Source organism: Odocoileus virginianus, chromosome 19, assembly GCF_023699985.2.
Source record: "Odocoileus virginianus isolate 20LAN1187 ecotype Illinois chromosome 19, Ovbor_1.2, whole genome shotgun sequence".
NCBI classification, from domain to species: Eukaryota; Metazoa; Chordata; class Mammalia; order Artiodactyla; family Cervidae; genus Odocoileus; species Odocoileus virginianus.
Window position 1 is genome coordinate 36642357 of NC_069692.1, and position 17296 is coordinate 36659652.

Sequence of the window (17296 nt, forward strand, 5' to 3'; positions counted from 1 at the left end):
GAATTCTTTAAATAGCGTTTAACCATGACAGCCTTAAAGAGTTACCTAATATTTTCCTCATAGTCTCCAACACTTTTTCTGTTCCAAATTAACTTTATAATTTAGATGGATAATGGAAAAGAGGGAGAATGAAAAGGTGGTTTGCCTTATTAGCCAGACATTCTGCTGACAGAAGCCTGAGATGTCCTTAGTTTTCTAATATTACTCCTGTGTTAGATTTCAAGATAGAAGTGAATTCATCTGACCCAAATAGGACAGGGGACCCTCTTTAATGAATATTTGCAATCTTTTTGCACCTTTCCTCTGAAAATGTTTACTCCTCTTCTGATTTGACTCCATAATTGGTAATTAAATAGAAAACCACAAAAAAATAAATTTTGCATTACTTTTATCCTAAGGTGTCCATTGTCATCTTAAACATCTTGCTTACTAGTTCACTGACCTGTGGGCAAAGCATGGAAGCACTGTTCTCTGTTTAAGGCACCACCCACGTAAGATGAGGTGGTCTCACAAGCATGCTTCAGGCATCCATTTTAGGCTCTAATTAGCTATCTTATCTGGAAACTTTAATACCTTCAAAATCATAGCCCAGCTTAAAGTCTTGGCCAGTGTTGATATGCAGGTTTCACTGATATTATAAACTCACTATTAAACTACTGTCCCAGTCAGCTCACCCATCACTGGAGTCATTCTTTTAAGCACTTTTAATTTTGCCGTTCTTCATAATTAGGCATAAATGGCTAATGAAAACATCATATAGATTATGAGTGTATTTCTCTGAAAATTCAAACACTTGTTTTCTTTCTTAAGATTTAACAACTGATTATTTTCACGCTAGAGGTTAACTATTTGCATAGTTTCATCCAGATAGAGACAGAGATAAATTGAGGAGGTAATCTTTAAATTCTGTCTTTGTTGCCTTTATTCTCCTTTTTCCATTTGCTGTTTCCCACTTTCTTACATATCAAAGCCATTAAATCTCATTCATGCCACCAGATTTTCCTCCAGTCTAGGATAAGGCTAAGTATGCTTTTTCCTAAAAGAAAAAAACAAAAAACACCTACCTTATTTGCACGAATGTGTTCACAGTCACCTATTTGGTCCTTCAATATTTCTTTCATTTACTGAATTATTAAACCTTCATCCTCTCTATTCATCACTTGAAAGACAATCTAGTACCACTGAAAGCCCCTGGACTAGGCACCAGAGACCTAGCAAGTCCTAGATTTGTAATTAGTTGTTTGGGCCAGAACATTAAACCTCCTTAGACCTTACTCATCTGAAAATGGAATGGGTTAAATCAGTAGCCACTTATCTTAATTAGGTCATAGCTCTCTTGCAGAATCTGATAACTATGAAATCATTCTCCAGAAAAGAAAAAAATGCTCATATCCATATACATGTAAAATTTTCAATTTAATTTCTTGAGAATCATGGAATTTTAAAACACATGTATGAACACTTGGGAGTTTCAAGGGCTCCTCGTTATGAACTGTTGAAGCAAATGGTCTCTGCCTTTAGAGCCCCTTGGAGCCATCAAAGTGTAATTCACAGAGAAGCAGTTCAGCTAGAAGCTCCCTAGAAATCCCAGTTTTCAGTCCAGTTCCAAAGAAGGGCACTGGCAAAGAATGTCCAAACTATCGCACAATTACACTCACTTCACAGGCTAGCAAGGGAATGCTCAAAGTCCTTCAAGCTAGTCTTCAGCAGGACGTGAACCGAGAACTTCCAGATGTATGAGCTGGATTTAGGAAAGGCAGAAGGACCAGAGATAATTGCCTACATCTACTGGATCATAGAAAAAGCAAGCGACTTCCAGAAAAACATCTACTTCTCCTTCATTGACTACATTAACACTTTTGTGGAGCACAACAAACTGTGGAAATGTCTTAAGGAAATGGGAATGCCAGACCACCTTACCTGCCTCCTGAGAAACCTGTATGCAGATCAAGAAGCAATAGTTAAAACCAGACATGGATCAACCGACTGGTTCCAAATTGGGAAAGGAGTACGTCAAGGCTGTATATTGCAACCCTGCTTATGTAACTTACATGCAGAATACATCATGCAAAATGCTGGGCTGGATGAAGCATAAGCCCAAATCAGGATTTCTGGGAGGAATATCAATAACCTCTGACATGCAGATGATACCACCCTTATGACAGAAAGCAAAGAGGAACTACAGAGCCTCTTGATGAAGGTGAAAGAGGAGAGTGAAAAAGCTGGTTTAAAACTCAGCATTCAAAAAACTAAGATCATGGCATCTGGTTACATCACTTTATGAAAAATAGATGGGGAAAATGGAAACTCTGAGAGACTTTAATTTCTTGGGCTCCAAAATCACTGTGAATGGCGACTGCAGCCATGAAATTAAAAGATGCTTCCTCCTTGAAAGAAAAGCTATGAAGAACCTAGACAGCATATTAAAAAGCAGAGACATCACTTTGCCAACAAAGATCCATATACAGTCAAATCTATGGTTTTTTCTACTGTAGCATGTACAGATGTGGAAGTTGGACCATAAAGAAGGCTGAGCACTGAAGAATTTATACTTTCGAACTGTGATGCTGGATAAGACTCTTGAGAGTCCCTTGGACTGCAAGGAGATCAAACCAGTCAATCCTAAAGGAAAGCAATCCTGAACATCCATTGGAAGGACTGATGCTGAAGCTCCAATACTTCAGCCACCTGATGTGAAGAGCTGACTCATTGGAAAAGACCTTGATGTTGGGAAAGATTGAATGCCAAAGAGAAGAGGGTGGCAGAGAATGAGATGGTTAAACAGTATCACTGACTCAATGGATATGAACTTGAGCAAACTCCAGGAGAGACTGGAGGACAGGGAAGCCTGGCGTGCTGCAGTCCATGGGGTCACAAAGGGTTGGATATAGCTTAGTGTCTGATTAACAATGACAATGGACATTAAAGTTTGAGAAGCACAGCTATCAAACTTGGTTTAAATAAATTTCATGTAAAAGCAGAAAGAAAGATAATGATGATAATTAGAATGGGTTAGAGATGCTTTCCTTTCTCTTCTTCATGATGTCTCAAAAAACAGACAAACCGCAGCAAGAATATTTAATCATGGATTCAGATCCATGGATTCACTGAAAAGTCTGTGAATCAATGTGAATCAATGATAGAAACTTAAGATTTTAGATTTTTTTGTTATTCATGGAATAAGTATTTATTTATGTTATGATGTTTGTGTTAAGGATAATCATGATAAAATACATATGGTATTTGGGGAAGCTATTACCACTAACGGCCCCACATAACAAAATAGGAAGGAAAAAACCAAAAAGTCAATTTGACTCTATAAAAGTAATTCTTAATGACATTTATGTGAATGACTTAACATTTATGCCTAATAATTATGCAGAATTATAATATTATGCAATCCATGGACAGATTCAATGTTTTAGATTAACATTGCTGTAGGTTTTATTTAATTATAGTAACAAATCTTAGAGATACATCTAGTCTTCATAATTTGTTAGTCATGCAGCATGGAAATCTACTCAGAACCTCTCCAAATTAAGGCAAATACTAATTTAAATAGGACATATTCAAGATATGAAAGTTAGTTTTTTATATAAAGCTATTTAGTATTTATATAAGACCTTTACTCTGAAGTGCAAATGTTTTTATTCAAACATATAAAAGAAATTTAAAACCATAGGTATTCATTTACAGATGTTAAACTTGTATGTTTATGCTATATCTGCCTAAAATTAAAGTAACTTTTAAAGTGCCCCTAGGTTAGTGCCACAGTGGCCTGCAAAACTGGGAGCTCCTATATTTCCAAAATGACTTTGTAAAATGGAAGAAACTGCATGGGAGATATAGGGACTAAGGCAAAAGAGGAAAGCAAGGTAAAGAGGAAATAAGGCTACTGGAGGCAAAGGAGAGAGAGATGAAAGGAACACAGTAGGGATCTCATGCATAAATTGCAGAGTGACATTTACAGAGACAAAAAAATAAAAGACACAAAGGAGGAAATAAAGTGTTCATGCATCTTTTGTCATACAAATACTAGTCACTCAATGGGGCTTCATAATTAAATCCCCCTCCTCCAATTAAACCCACCTCCTCCACCCCCCCTCAAGTCTCAAGGGTATAACATATTAGAGAAGCTGATTGTATCATTTTATTTCCAATTAACGATACCTTGAGTGACTCTATGACTCCACGTGCGTTCACTGAGTTGGTGGTTACTCACCCCTCTCTGATCAGAGCTTTTAGAAACTATAGCTCATTTGCCCATGCCCTTTTATCCATGTCTTGCTTGTCTCCTCTTATCTAAGCCACCAGAACCTTCTAATTTCCACCCCATCTGTCTCATGTCCCCGCCTTGGAAGTAAAGGGCAGTTGCAGTCAGAACAGATCTTTCTTAAAAACTTAATAGGTTGAAAAGGCAAGAAAAATAAAGCTAACTTCTCTTCATTTATAGTTGAGTTTTTATAGCTTTCTTTTCACTTATTAAGCAGGCACAGTGAGCTCAATACGAGGGCCAGGTTTGGGTCCAGGGAGGCAAGGTAAAAGGATGTAGGTGGTGGATTCCTAACCATAGAATTAAACTGCCCTTCCGAGTAGTAAGTCTGATAAGAACCATTCTGTTCTGTTGCATCTTAAATTGATTCATGCAAGTTTATTCATTTGCTAATCTAACGCATTTATCTTGCACTGAAACTTTCACATACTAGTTTAAAGATGTTTGTTGAATAAAGACAATAATTCAAGCAAATGACGTAAGAACATGCACTGTTCTACATGAATTGTATTTCACAGTCTGTTTAGATATTGATTTATTATTTTTTACCTTTTTTGCTCTGTAGATTTGATTCCACATTGGATATGATTTCCTAGGTAAAGCAGGGATTGTCTAAGCGGGTAGTAGGGTTTTACAGAACCTAATCATAATGTCACATACAATGATCTTTTAAAAACAGTTATAATGATGCTATACTTCTCTACCACTTTTAACAGTTATAATGATGATATATTTCTACCCCTTCCAAAGTAGATGCAGAGACTGCCTCTGCTCCTGGGCCTGCTTCATTCTTAGGACTGATGTGCTCGAAGGAGTAAAAGGAAAGAATGACTCCATAAGGATAAAGAAGTAAGATCCAGATAGAAGCTGGAAGAGAATACTGAAAAAAATACTACAAACAGAAGTCAGATTTACCTTGTTCATCTAGGTTTGTAAAGGGTTTACCTTTCGTGTCTTTTTGTTTGTACCCTTTCAAGTTGAGTCTTTGTCTTTATAGCAAATTTAGGAATTGAAATTTTTTGAATTTCAAATATTTAAATGTCAGGCACACATATGCGTGTGTATCTGTGTATTTGTGTATATGTTTACTGATGTGTGGAGAAGGCAACGGCAACCCACTCCAGTATTCTTGACTGGAGAATTCCATGGATAGAGGAGCCTGGAGAGCTACAGTCCATCATCCATGGGGTCGCAGAGCCGGACATGACTGAGTGACTTTCAGTTTGCTTCCTGATGTGTGTAAGTATATTTTCAAGTGTATGTGTATGGATTGCATTTGCATGAGAGTACACATGTTTATGTATTTGGCAGTGTGTATTTATATGCACATAATATCTATATATGTATGTGTATTGAGTGTGTATATACATATGCTTGTATTTTGATTTATCAGAAGACAGGCAAATTTAAGAAAGTACATAGCTCATGTATATAATTTGTTTGAAAGAAAATGAACTTTCAAATACATCCTGGGCTATTTATATCTGGTATCTGTGAAAAAACTTTCTTGTGTGTTTCAGGAGAATAATTTTGGGATAAAGAGAAATTGACTTTGGACAATTTTCCAAGAATTCAGATGCCTTCCAAGCTTGGTAATTAATTATGACTGGTATGTTTTCTGAAGTGAAAGTGTCAGTCACTCAGTTGTGTCTCTTTGCAACTCCATAAACTGTACCCTGTCAGGCTCCTATGTCCATGGAATTCTGCAGGCAAGAATACTGGAGTGGATAGCCATTCCTTTCTTCAGAGGATCTTCCAGACCCAGGGATCGAACCTGGATCTTTTCCGCACCCTGCTGTTTTAAATGAACGGTCATTTGAATGAAGGGTCATTAGATGAAGGGTCATTTTCTTTCATAATCAATTTTTATTTTGCCTGTGGATTTCTATACCCCATTTTAGAGGCAGCTGTGTCTCAACAGCCAGAAAAATGTTCTTATTGAATAGAAGTTCACTAGCTGTTCAGCAGCTTTAATAAGTGATCAAGAAGTTCTCAGTGAGTCTTGAACGGAAGGTCATGTAAGCTAAAAAATATTACAATTACTTTTTGTTCCATAAAATTCAACCCAATATATTTAAAATTTTAGAACAAAGCTTAGCAATGCTTATGAAACTACTGATACTAAATGGGGTTTCAATATTTTTCATACTTTTACCAGCAGAATGGTTTGCTTTTAAACTTCTTTTCTTTTTATCTGCATAAAGTATAATTAATTACACAGAATTTCAACTCCCATTGTAGAGAGCTGAAAACCACACGTAATTGTTCTTAATAGGCTGGATTCTTTCCCTGGTTAGCAGCATAGAAACATTTCAGGGAATCACAAAATTGTCCTGCCGAGTTGAACAGGATGAAAATCTAGCCTGAAGTTTTCTTACAAATGCTGTAATAATACATACCGTTCATCAACTCCTCAGGTTGCCATTAGAAATAAAAGCACATTTTCTCCGGAGGATGCTTCTATCTCAGGTTACACAGCCTCCGCCTACAGTTAGGGCCTGGCTTAAATGGGGAACCTGAAAACATTGTGAGACCACACAGACAGGGAGGTAATCAGAAAGTGACTCCCATTTTTCATACCTGGTTAAGAACAGACTGATCTTGATGGAGGAAACATGGGTAAATTTTACTGCCTACTTTTATGTGTAAAACATGCCATAGACGTTCCCCATTTCATTTATTTATGTATGGTTAGGTAAGAAGTGGATTTATTCAGACTCAAAGAGAAGCACACTCCACAGAGAGTGGGCCATCACAGAGCGCGAGTGTGGCCTGCATTTATTTTTAACATTGAAATTTTCCAAAAGGAGTCTTAGAGACACTAAGAAATTTGACTTTGGTTTCTCAGCTATTAAATAGTCAGAAGCCTGGTACGCTGCAGTCCATGGGGTTACAAAGAGTCGGAAATAACTGAATGACTGAACTGAACTGAAATAGTCAGATGAGATATGAACCCAGAATTATCTGATTACAGATTTATAGTTTTCTCCTATTTAACACAGTGTCTTTGTGCAACCTTTTTATAACTTGGGTAAATCTTTATCAGTTGATAACTTGCTGCTTTGTCCCCTCTCCTCTTTACATTATTTTTATGTTCTCCTATTGTCCACACAGAAGGCAGTTAGACCATAAAGAGGGCTGAGTGACAAAGAATTGACGCTTTCAAATTGTGGTGCTGGAGAAGACGCTTGAGACTCCCTTGGACAGCAAGGAGATAAAACCAGTCAATCCTCAGTTCAGCTTAGTACAGTCACTCAGTTGTGTCCAACTTTTTGCGACCCCATGGACTGCAGCATGCCAGGCTTCCCTGTCCATCACCAACTCCCAGAGCTTGCTCAAATTCATGTCCATTGAGTCGGTGATGCCATCCAACCATATCATCTTCTGGTGTCCCCTTCTCCTGCCTTCATATTTCCCAGCATCAGGGTCTTTTCGAATAATTCAGTTTTTTGCATCAGGTGGCCAAAGTATTAAAGCCTCAGCATCAGTACTTCTCATGAGTATTCAGGACCGATTTCCTTTAAGATTAATCAGCTTAATCTCCTTGCAGTCCAAGGGACTCTCAAGAGTCTTCTCCAACACCAAAATTCAAAAGCGTCAATTCTTCAGCACTCAGTTTTCTTTATAGTCCAACTGTCAAATCCATACATGACTACTGGAAAAAACATAGCCATGATGAGATGGACCTTTATTGGCAAAGTAATGTCTCTGCTTTTTAATATGCTATCTAGGTTGGCTGCAGTCAACATCTGCATTTGGGAGCCCCTAAAATTAAAGTTTGTCACTGTTTCCATTGTTTCCCATCTATTTGTCATGAAGTAATGGGACCAGATGCCATGATCTTCATTTTTTGAATGTTTGAGTTTTAAGTAAAGTTTTCAACTCTCCTCTTTCACTTTCAAGAGACTCTAGTTCCTCTTCACTTTCTGCCATAAGGATAGTATCATCTGCATATCTGAGGTTATTGATATTTCTCCTGGCAATCTTGATTCCTGCTTGTACTTCATACAGACTGGCATTTCACATGATGCACTCTGCAATATAAGTTAAATAAGCAGAGTGACAATAGATAGCTTTGATGTACTCCTTTCCCAAACTGGGACCAGTCTGTTGTTCCATGTCTGATTCTAACTGTTGCTTCTTGATCTACATATAGATTTCTCAGGAAGCAGGTAAGGTGTTCTGCTTTTCCCGTATCTTGAAAAATTTTCCACAGTTTTTTGTGATGTACACAGTCAAAGGCTTTGGGGTAATCATAAAGCATAAGTAGATGTTCTTCTGGAATTCTTTTGCTTTTTCTATGATCCAACGATGTAGGCAATTTGATCTTCGTTCTTCTACCTTTTTTAAGTCCAGCTTGAACATCTGGAAATTCATGGTTCATGTACTGTTGAAGCCTAGCTTGGAGAATTTTGAGCATTACTTTGCTAGTGTGCGATTTGAGTGCAATTGTGCAATAGTTTGAACATTGTTTGACACAGCCTTTCTTTGGGATTGGAATTAAAACTGACCTTTTCCAGCCCTGTGGCCACTGCTGAGTTTTCCAAATTTGCTGGCCTATTGAGTGGAGCACTTTAATAGCATCATCTTTTATGATTTGAAATAGCTCAACTGGAATTCCATCACCTCCACTAGCTTTGTTCATAGTGATGCTTCCTAAGGCCCACTTGACTTCACATTCCAGGATGTCTGGCTCTAGGTGAGTGATCACACCATCATGATTATCTGGGTCATGAAGATCTTTTTTGTATAGTTCCTCTGTGCATTCTTGCCACCTCTTCTTAATATCTTCTGCTTCTGTTAGGTCCATACCATTCCCATTCTTTATTGTGCCCAACTTTGCATGAAATGTTCCCTTGGTAACTCTAATTTTCTTGAAGAGATTGCTAGACTTTCCCATTCTATTGCTTTCCTCTATTTCTTTGCATTGATTAGTGAGGAAGTCTTTTTTATTTCTCTTTGCTATGCTTTGGAATTCTGCATTCACATGGATATATCTTTCCTCTTCTCCTTTGCCTTTAGCTTCTCTTCTTTTCTCGGCTATTTGTAAGGACTCCTCAGACAACCATTTTGCCTTTTTGCATTTCTTTCTTTTGGGGATGGTCTTGATCACTGCCTTCTGTACAATGTCTCAAACCTTGGTCCACAGTTTTTCAGGCACTCCTGTCTATCAGACCTAATCCCTTGAATCTATTTGTCACTTCCACTGTATAGTCGCAAGGGATTTGATTTAGGTCATACCTGAATAGTCTAGTGGTTTCCCCTACTTTCTTCAATTAATTCTGGACTTAGCAATAAGGAGTTCATGATCTGAGCCACAGTCAGTTGTCAGTCTTGTTTTTCCTGACTGTACACAGTTTCTCCATCTTTGGCTGCAAAGAATATAATCAATCTGATTTCAGTATTGACCATCTGGTGATGTCCATGTGTAGAGTTGTCTCTTGTGTTGCTGGAAGAGGGTGTTTGCTATGACCAGGCCTTTCCTTGGCAAAACTCTATTAGCCTTTGCCCTGCTTCATTTTGTACTCCAAGGCCAAATTTGCCTGTTACTTCAGGTATCTCTTGACTTCCTACTTTTTGCATTCCAGTTCCCTATGATGAAAAGGACATCTTTTTTGGGTGTTAGTTCTAGAAGGTCTTTAGATCTTCATAGAACCATTCCACTTCAGCTTCTTCAACATTAGCGGTTGGGGTATAGACTTGGATTACTGTGATACTGAATAGTTTGCCTTTGAAATGAACAGAGATCATTCTGTCATTTTTGAGATTGTATCCATGTACTGCATTTCAGACTCTTTTGTTGACTATGAGGGCTACTCCATTTCTTCTAAGAGATTCTTGCCCACAGAGGTAGATACAATTGTCCAGTCAATCCTAAAGGAAATCAGTCCTGAATATTCATTGGAAAGACTGATGCTGTAGCTGAAGCTCCAATACTTTGGCCACCTGATGCAAAGAGCCGACTCACTGGAAAAAACCCTGAGGATGGGAAAAATGGAGGGCAAGAGGAGAAGGGGGCGACAGAGGATGAGCTGGTTAGATGGCATCACTGACTCAATGGACATGAGTTTGAGCAAACTCAGGGAGACAGTGATGGACAGAGAAGCCTGGCATGCTGCAGTTCAAGGGGTTGCACGGAGTTGGACATGCCTCAGTGACTGAACAGCAGCAACAATTGTCCCAAAGCTTCACCTTTTCCTTTCTTTGCACAAAGCTGCCATTGTCATGTTCCAGAGAATCAATTCTTAACCATCTACGTTTCCTATATGATCCAATCTCTCTTGTATCTGATTTACTCCAACTTTTTATTATTCTAAATAATACATTTATTTTATCAACTTTAAAGTATTCACTTGTTAATGTTGCTATTAATAACGCAGCAACATAGGGTAAAACAATTACCAAAGACCTATCTACTATGAGGAAAACTACAAAAATTCAGTTAGTAAAAATTCAAGGATTTAGAATTCTTGTATTTCCAACGTGTCTCTGTAACAAAAGCAGAAAAACGCTGCCTTGAATTGAAGATACAGCCAGATCATGAACAACTAGCATAAACAGAACATGAGCCACAGAGGCCAGCATTTCATGTGATCCTTTAAGTTCACAGCATAGAAAAAAAAGAGTAAACCTTAGAGAAAAGCCTTTTATTTATGTTTTCCTTATTTTTAGAACATGAGAAAGCAATAGAAATTAACATCTTAGGGAACAGTGAACTAAAATGGATGCGAATAGGTGAATTTAATTCAGATGACCATTATATCTATGGCAAGAATGCCCTAGAAAAAATGGAGTAGCCCCCATAGTCAACAAAAGAGTTTGAAATGTAGACACTTGGGAACAAACTCTAAAACAAGGATGATCTCAGTTCAAGGCAAACCATTCAAACCATCACAGTAATCCAAGTCTATGCCCCAACCACTGATGCCAAAGAAGCTGAAGTTGTCCGGGTCTATGAAGACCTACAAACACCTTCTAGAATTGACACCAAAAAATGTTCTTTTCATCACAGGGGATTGGAATACAGAAGTAGGAAGTCACGAGATACCTGGAATAACAGGCAACTTTGGCCTGGGAGTACAAAATGAAGCAGGGTAAAGGCTAACAGAATTTTGTTACGAGAACACACTGGTCATAGCAAACATTCTTTTCCAGCAACCCAAGAGACAGCTCTATAGACAGACATCACCAGATTGTCAATACCAAAATCAGAATATGTTCTTTGCAGCCAAAGATGGAGAAGTTCTATAGAGTCAGAAAAAAACAAGACCTGGAGCTGACTATGGCTCAGAACATGAAGCTCCTTATTGCAAAATTCAGGCTTGAATGAGAGAAGGTGGGGAAAACCTATGCCATTCAAGTAGGACCTAAATTCCTTATGATTATACAGTGGAGGTGATGAATAGATTCAAGGAATCTGACTGATAGACAGAGTGCCTGAGAATTATGGATGGAGGTTCATAACACTGTACAGGAGGTGCTGATCAAAACCATCAGAAAAAGAATTTCAAGAAGGCAAAGTGGTTGTGTAAGGAGGATTTACAAATAGCTGAGGAAAGGAGAGACGCAAAAGACAAGGGAGAAAGTGAAAGATATACTCAACTTAATGCAGAGCTTCAGAGAATACCAAGGAGAGAAAAGAAGATCTCCTTAAATCACCAATGCAAGTAAATAGATGAAAACAGAAGAACAGGAAAGGCTAGAGATCTCTTCAAGAAAACTGGAAACCTCACGGGAACACTTCATGAAAGGATGGGCACAATAAAGCAAACAGAAATTGTATGGACCTAACAGAAGCAGAAGATATTAAGAAGAGGTGGCAAGAATGCACAGAAGAACTGTACAAAAAAGGTCTTAACGACCCGGATAACCATGATAGTGTGGCCACTCACCTAGACCCAGACATCTTGGAATGTCAAGTCAAATGGGCCTTAGGAAGCATCACTACGAGCAAAGCTAGTGGAGGAGATGGAATTCCAGCTGAGCTATTTCAAATCCTAAAAGATGATGCTCTTAAAGTGCTGCACTCAGCATGTCAGCAAATTTGGAAAACTCAGCAGTGGCCACAGGACTGGAAAAGGTCAGTTTTCATTCCAACCCCCAAGAAGGGCAATGCCAAAGAATGTTCAAACCAGTGGTCACTAAGAATTCTTACATAATATTTCAGCTCAAATATTCTACACATCTTCCATTCAGTTATTCCTCGTGGAAAGGTGATTTTCTAAAATATCTCACGGCAAGTTCAGTGTTGAAGGACATTTTTATTTTTGTTTACTTCTATAAATATTTATTGATTACCCACCAAGTATCAGCTGGGGAGCTAGAAACAAAGGGTATGAAGATTGGTAAGCAAACATTTTCAGAGTAAGCCAATCGGGGAAACACATACAAATGTATCAGGCCAGTGTGATGTTGTAAGCTCACAATATGATACAGATAAGCCTGAACATTACACAAATACAGATACAGGACAAGGACTGAGGTATAAGAGATGCCTATTATAAAAAATGACAGCTATGCTCAACCTTGAACCAACAGTCTACAACTAAGCAGAATAAAATAGCAATGAACCTTTTTTCTTTTGGTTATTTGGATAAGTTTATCTTTAAAACTATAAAGTAGTACAGAAACATAGGTTACCCCATCTTTATTTAAAATCTATTATAATTATGGATAGTAGACAATTCTTATATTCTGTGCTGTGTGCTGCGGCTTAGTCGCTCTGTCGTGTCCAGCTCTTTGCGACCCCATGGACTGTAGCCTATCAGGCCCCTCTGTCCATGGGATTCTCCAGGCAAGAATACTGGAGTGAGTAGCCATTCTCTTTTCCAGGGGATCTTCCTGACCCAGGGATTGAAGCCAGGTCTCCTGCATTGCAGGCAGATTCTTTACCATCTGAACCACCAGGGAAGCCCAGTACTGGAGTGGGTAGCCTATCTCTTCTCCAGGGTAACTTCCCAGCCCAAGAATGGAACCAGTGTCTCCTGCATTGCCGGAGGATTCTTTATCAGCTGAACCACCCGGGATGCCCTATATTCTGTGGTTTAGGCTCAAATTTTTAATTTTCTGACATAAAAATTTTCAATTCCTTAATCTGCTTCACACTATAACCTATATAGTCAGGAATAACAAAGAATCTAATGTTGTCCTTAAATATATTTCCTTTAAAAGCTTCCTTCTTGGTTTCTTTTTTTTTCATTTATTTTTATTAGTTGGAGGCTAATTACTTTACAATATTGTAGTGGTAACCCTAACCCTTCTTGGTTTCTTAGTGAGAGATTAAGCAACCTCAGGTCTCACATGTTTAAAGCATTCCATCAATAGGAAATCACAAGAATGAACATATAGCATGCCATAGATAAGGAGGCTACCAAAACAAACATTTGTTGAAATCTTTTGTCACTGCTGGGAAAAAATTTCCCATGAGTTTCTTACATTCTGCACATCTTACGAAAGAAGCCGTGGCTGTTTTTGTTCTGAACTATTTTTAAAAGATGTTTGTAAAGCAAACAGCCTTAGAAACAGTATAGCATCTCCTTCTTGAGGAAAGAGAGGCATACTTGCCATCCATTATAAAAGTTATACATTCCTAAAGTTCAGGATCACTTTCTTGTAATGGTTAGGTATCCTATGGTCTGATTTGTGCTGCCTTGCGGAAACTGGGGCTTCAGTTTAATTCACTTAGGGAACCAGTATAAACAAGCTGATACACCTACTATTGCTATGTGAAAAATAAATTGTCCTTCCTCACTGATCCAGGAATCTAGTGTCTCCTAAAAGCATCTCTGAATCTATGGCAGGCTTTTATATGTCAGCATGCAAGCAAGGAAACATCTTAGACTTTTCAGCGTTTGTTTTGTTTTGTTTTGTTTTGTTTTTTTATAACATTGGTAATAAGGATGAGATGCTTACAGAGACATGGATTTCCCTCTGGAAAAGGAATAATGAAGACCTCACAGGTCCATTAATGGGATTCAAAAAAAGTCTGTGGGAATCATTAGTAAATGACACAGTCAAATGGACAATAAATGGCCCTCCACTTTTTTGCCTGTTGATGCAGAGGAACTGAGGCGGTCACCCCAGCCTAAGTAACAGGAAATAGGTAAATACAGATATCAAAATGATTCTCTGTTGTGAATATTCTTCCAGGTGGAAGGACTGCCTTGCCAATCACGTGTCCAGATTCCGTCCTGTAGCACCAGTTACAACTTATTACTAAGACTTGTCCTAGGTAAGCACACAGTCTCTCTCCACTGCAGACAACAGTTAGAGGGATGCACACAATGTGTGTATCCAATCCCAAAGAAGGGCAATGCCAAAGAATATTCAAACTACCACATAACTGCACTCATTTCACATGCTAGCAAAGTAACACTCTAAATTCTCCAAGCAAGGCTTTAACAGCACGTGAACTGAGAACTTTCAGATGTTCAAGCTGGATATAGAAAATTCTGAGGAACCACAGATCAAACTGTCAACATCTGCTGGATCATAGAAAAAGCAAGAGAATGCCAGAAAAAAACATCTATTTCAGCGTTATTGACTACCCTAAAGCCTTTGACTGTGTGGAGCACAACAAACTGTCAAAAATTCTTCAAGAGATGGAAATACCAGACCACCTTACCTGCCTCCTGAGAAACCTGTATGTAGGTCAAGAAGCAACAGTTGGAACTGGACATGGATCAACTGACTGGTTCCAAATTGGGAAAGGAGTACATCAAGGCTATAATATTGTAACCCTGCTTATTTAACTTATATGCAGAGCACATCATGCAAAATGCCATGCTGGATGAAGCACAAGCTGGAATCAAGATTGCTGGGAGAAATATCAACAACCCCAGATATGCAGATGCCACCATCCTTATGGCAGAAAGTGAAGAGGAACTAAAGAGTCTCTTGATGAAAGTTAAAGAGGAGAGTGAAAAAACTCACTTAAAACTCAAACATTCAAGAAATGAAGATCATGGCATCTGGTCCCATCACTTCATGGAGAATAGATGGGAAACAATGGAAACAGTGACAGACTTTATTTTCTTGGGCTCCAAAATCATGCAGATGGTGACTGCAGCCATGAAATTAAAAGATGCTTGCTTCCTGGAAGAAAAGCTATGACAAACCTAGAGGGCATATTAAAACACAGAGACATTACTTTGCCCACAAAGGTCCATCTAATCAAAGCTATGGTTTTTCCAGTAGTCATGTATGGATGTTAGAGTTGGACTATAAAGAAAGCTGAGCGCTGAAGAATTGAAGCTTTTCAATTGTGGTGTTGCAGAAGACTTTTGAGAGTCCCTTGGACTGCAAGGATATCAAACCTGTCCATCCTACAGGAAATCAGTCCTGACTATTCATTGGAAAGACTGATGCTGAAGCTCCAATACTTTGGCCACCTAATGTGAAGAGCTGACTCATTAGAAAAGACCCTGATGCTGGGAAATAGTGAAGGCAGAAGGAGCAGAGGATGACAGAGGACAATGTTTGAATGGCATCACCAACTCAATGGACATGAGTTTGAGCAAGCTCTGGGAGATGGTGAAGGACAGGGAGGCCTGGCGTGCTACAGTCCCTGGGGTCGCAGAGAATCAGACAGGACTGAGCAACTGAAAAACAACAACACATATAATGGAGTGTAAAAGGGAGAACTCCATTACTAGAAATCAGGTAAATCATTAGAACTTTGGTTCCTATGGGAAAGATACAGGGCACATTTCCTTTTAAAGAATAGTAACAAGTAGTGGGCTGTCTTCTGGCCAAACCTCTCCTTTGTTCTATCATGCCAAACTTAGATCCACTTGGAAGAGACAGTAAAATCTCTCAGCTTTTTATAGTGGGTTCTGTCAGCTCTAAAGGAGCATTAGCTCTCTTGGGAAGATTTTTCTGAGATAGAAAACTCCTATGGAGAACCAGAGATGAGGCTTTGCCTCATATGTGAGCTTTTGCTGTGCTATGCTGTCACTCAGTTGTGACCAACTCTTTGTGACCCCATGGACTTAGGCGGCCAGGCCCCTCTGTCCATGGGGATTCTCTAGGCAAGAAAGCTGGAATGGGTTGCCACGCCCTCCTCCAGGGACTCTTCCAAACCCAGGGATCAAACCCAGGTCTCCCATATTGCAAGCGGATTCTGTACCAGCTGAATTACCAGGGAAGCCCTATGTGAGCTCTTAATGGTCCTGAACTGAGTTTAGAATTCTGATGATCTTGACCCACCAGAGAATGAGAAAAACGCCCAAAGAAATCGAGATAAATTCTTGAGATCTCACCACTGTATTGGAAAACTTTCCCAGCCCTGACGGCTGATGTCATCAAGGACATCATCTAGACAATGGGCAGCTAATGTCCTGAAATTAAAGTAGGTTCCTTAAAGATGGTCACCACTGTGTATCCAGACTGAGTCAGCCAGAAGTTGCAAACCAAAGGCCCTAGCGAAAAAAGCAGTGTGGCTATGTTTTCTGAGTCCAGGAATCCCAAGGGTTGAAACAGATGGTGTTAGCCACGACGACCCTGCTACTCAATACAGACTACTGGATGGGCCAAAATTTGTTCAAAGTTCATTTGGTTATTTCATGAGCCACTGCCACGTTATTTGAAAGTACAAATAAGGCCTCTTTTCCTAATCCCTGATTCCTCTCTCTTCCTCTCCTCTGGCTTACGATTTAAAGAAAATTATGAGCAGGGACTAAGGTATCTCTTTTTCCAATAAGGTTCAAAGGGCATGCACCCACCTGAGTATGCTGGAGTATTTCAGGAAGGAGAAGGAATCAAACGTTCATGGGCATGTTGGACATGGATGCCCACGTTGTGCTCCCACCTGGATCTACAGAACACTGATTCAGCAAGTGGGGTTTAAGATTCACAGTGAGAAAGACAAGATAACTCAGTCTTGTGGAGAAAGATCTTTGGGTCAATTAAATGTACCATTTTGTTGTTTCTATATCTGATGGTATAGCAGGAATTAATGTGTTGTATGCTCATATTTTATCATCCATTAAGTGCCTGAAAGGATTATCACAACTAGGACAGGCC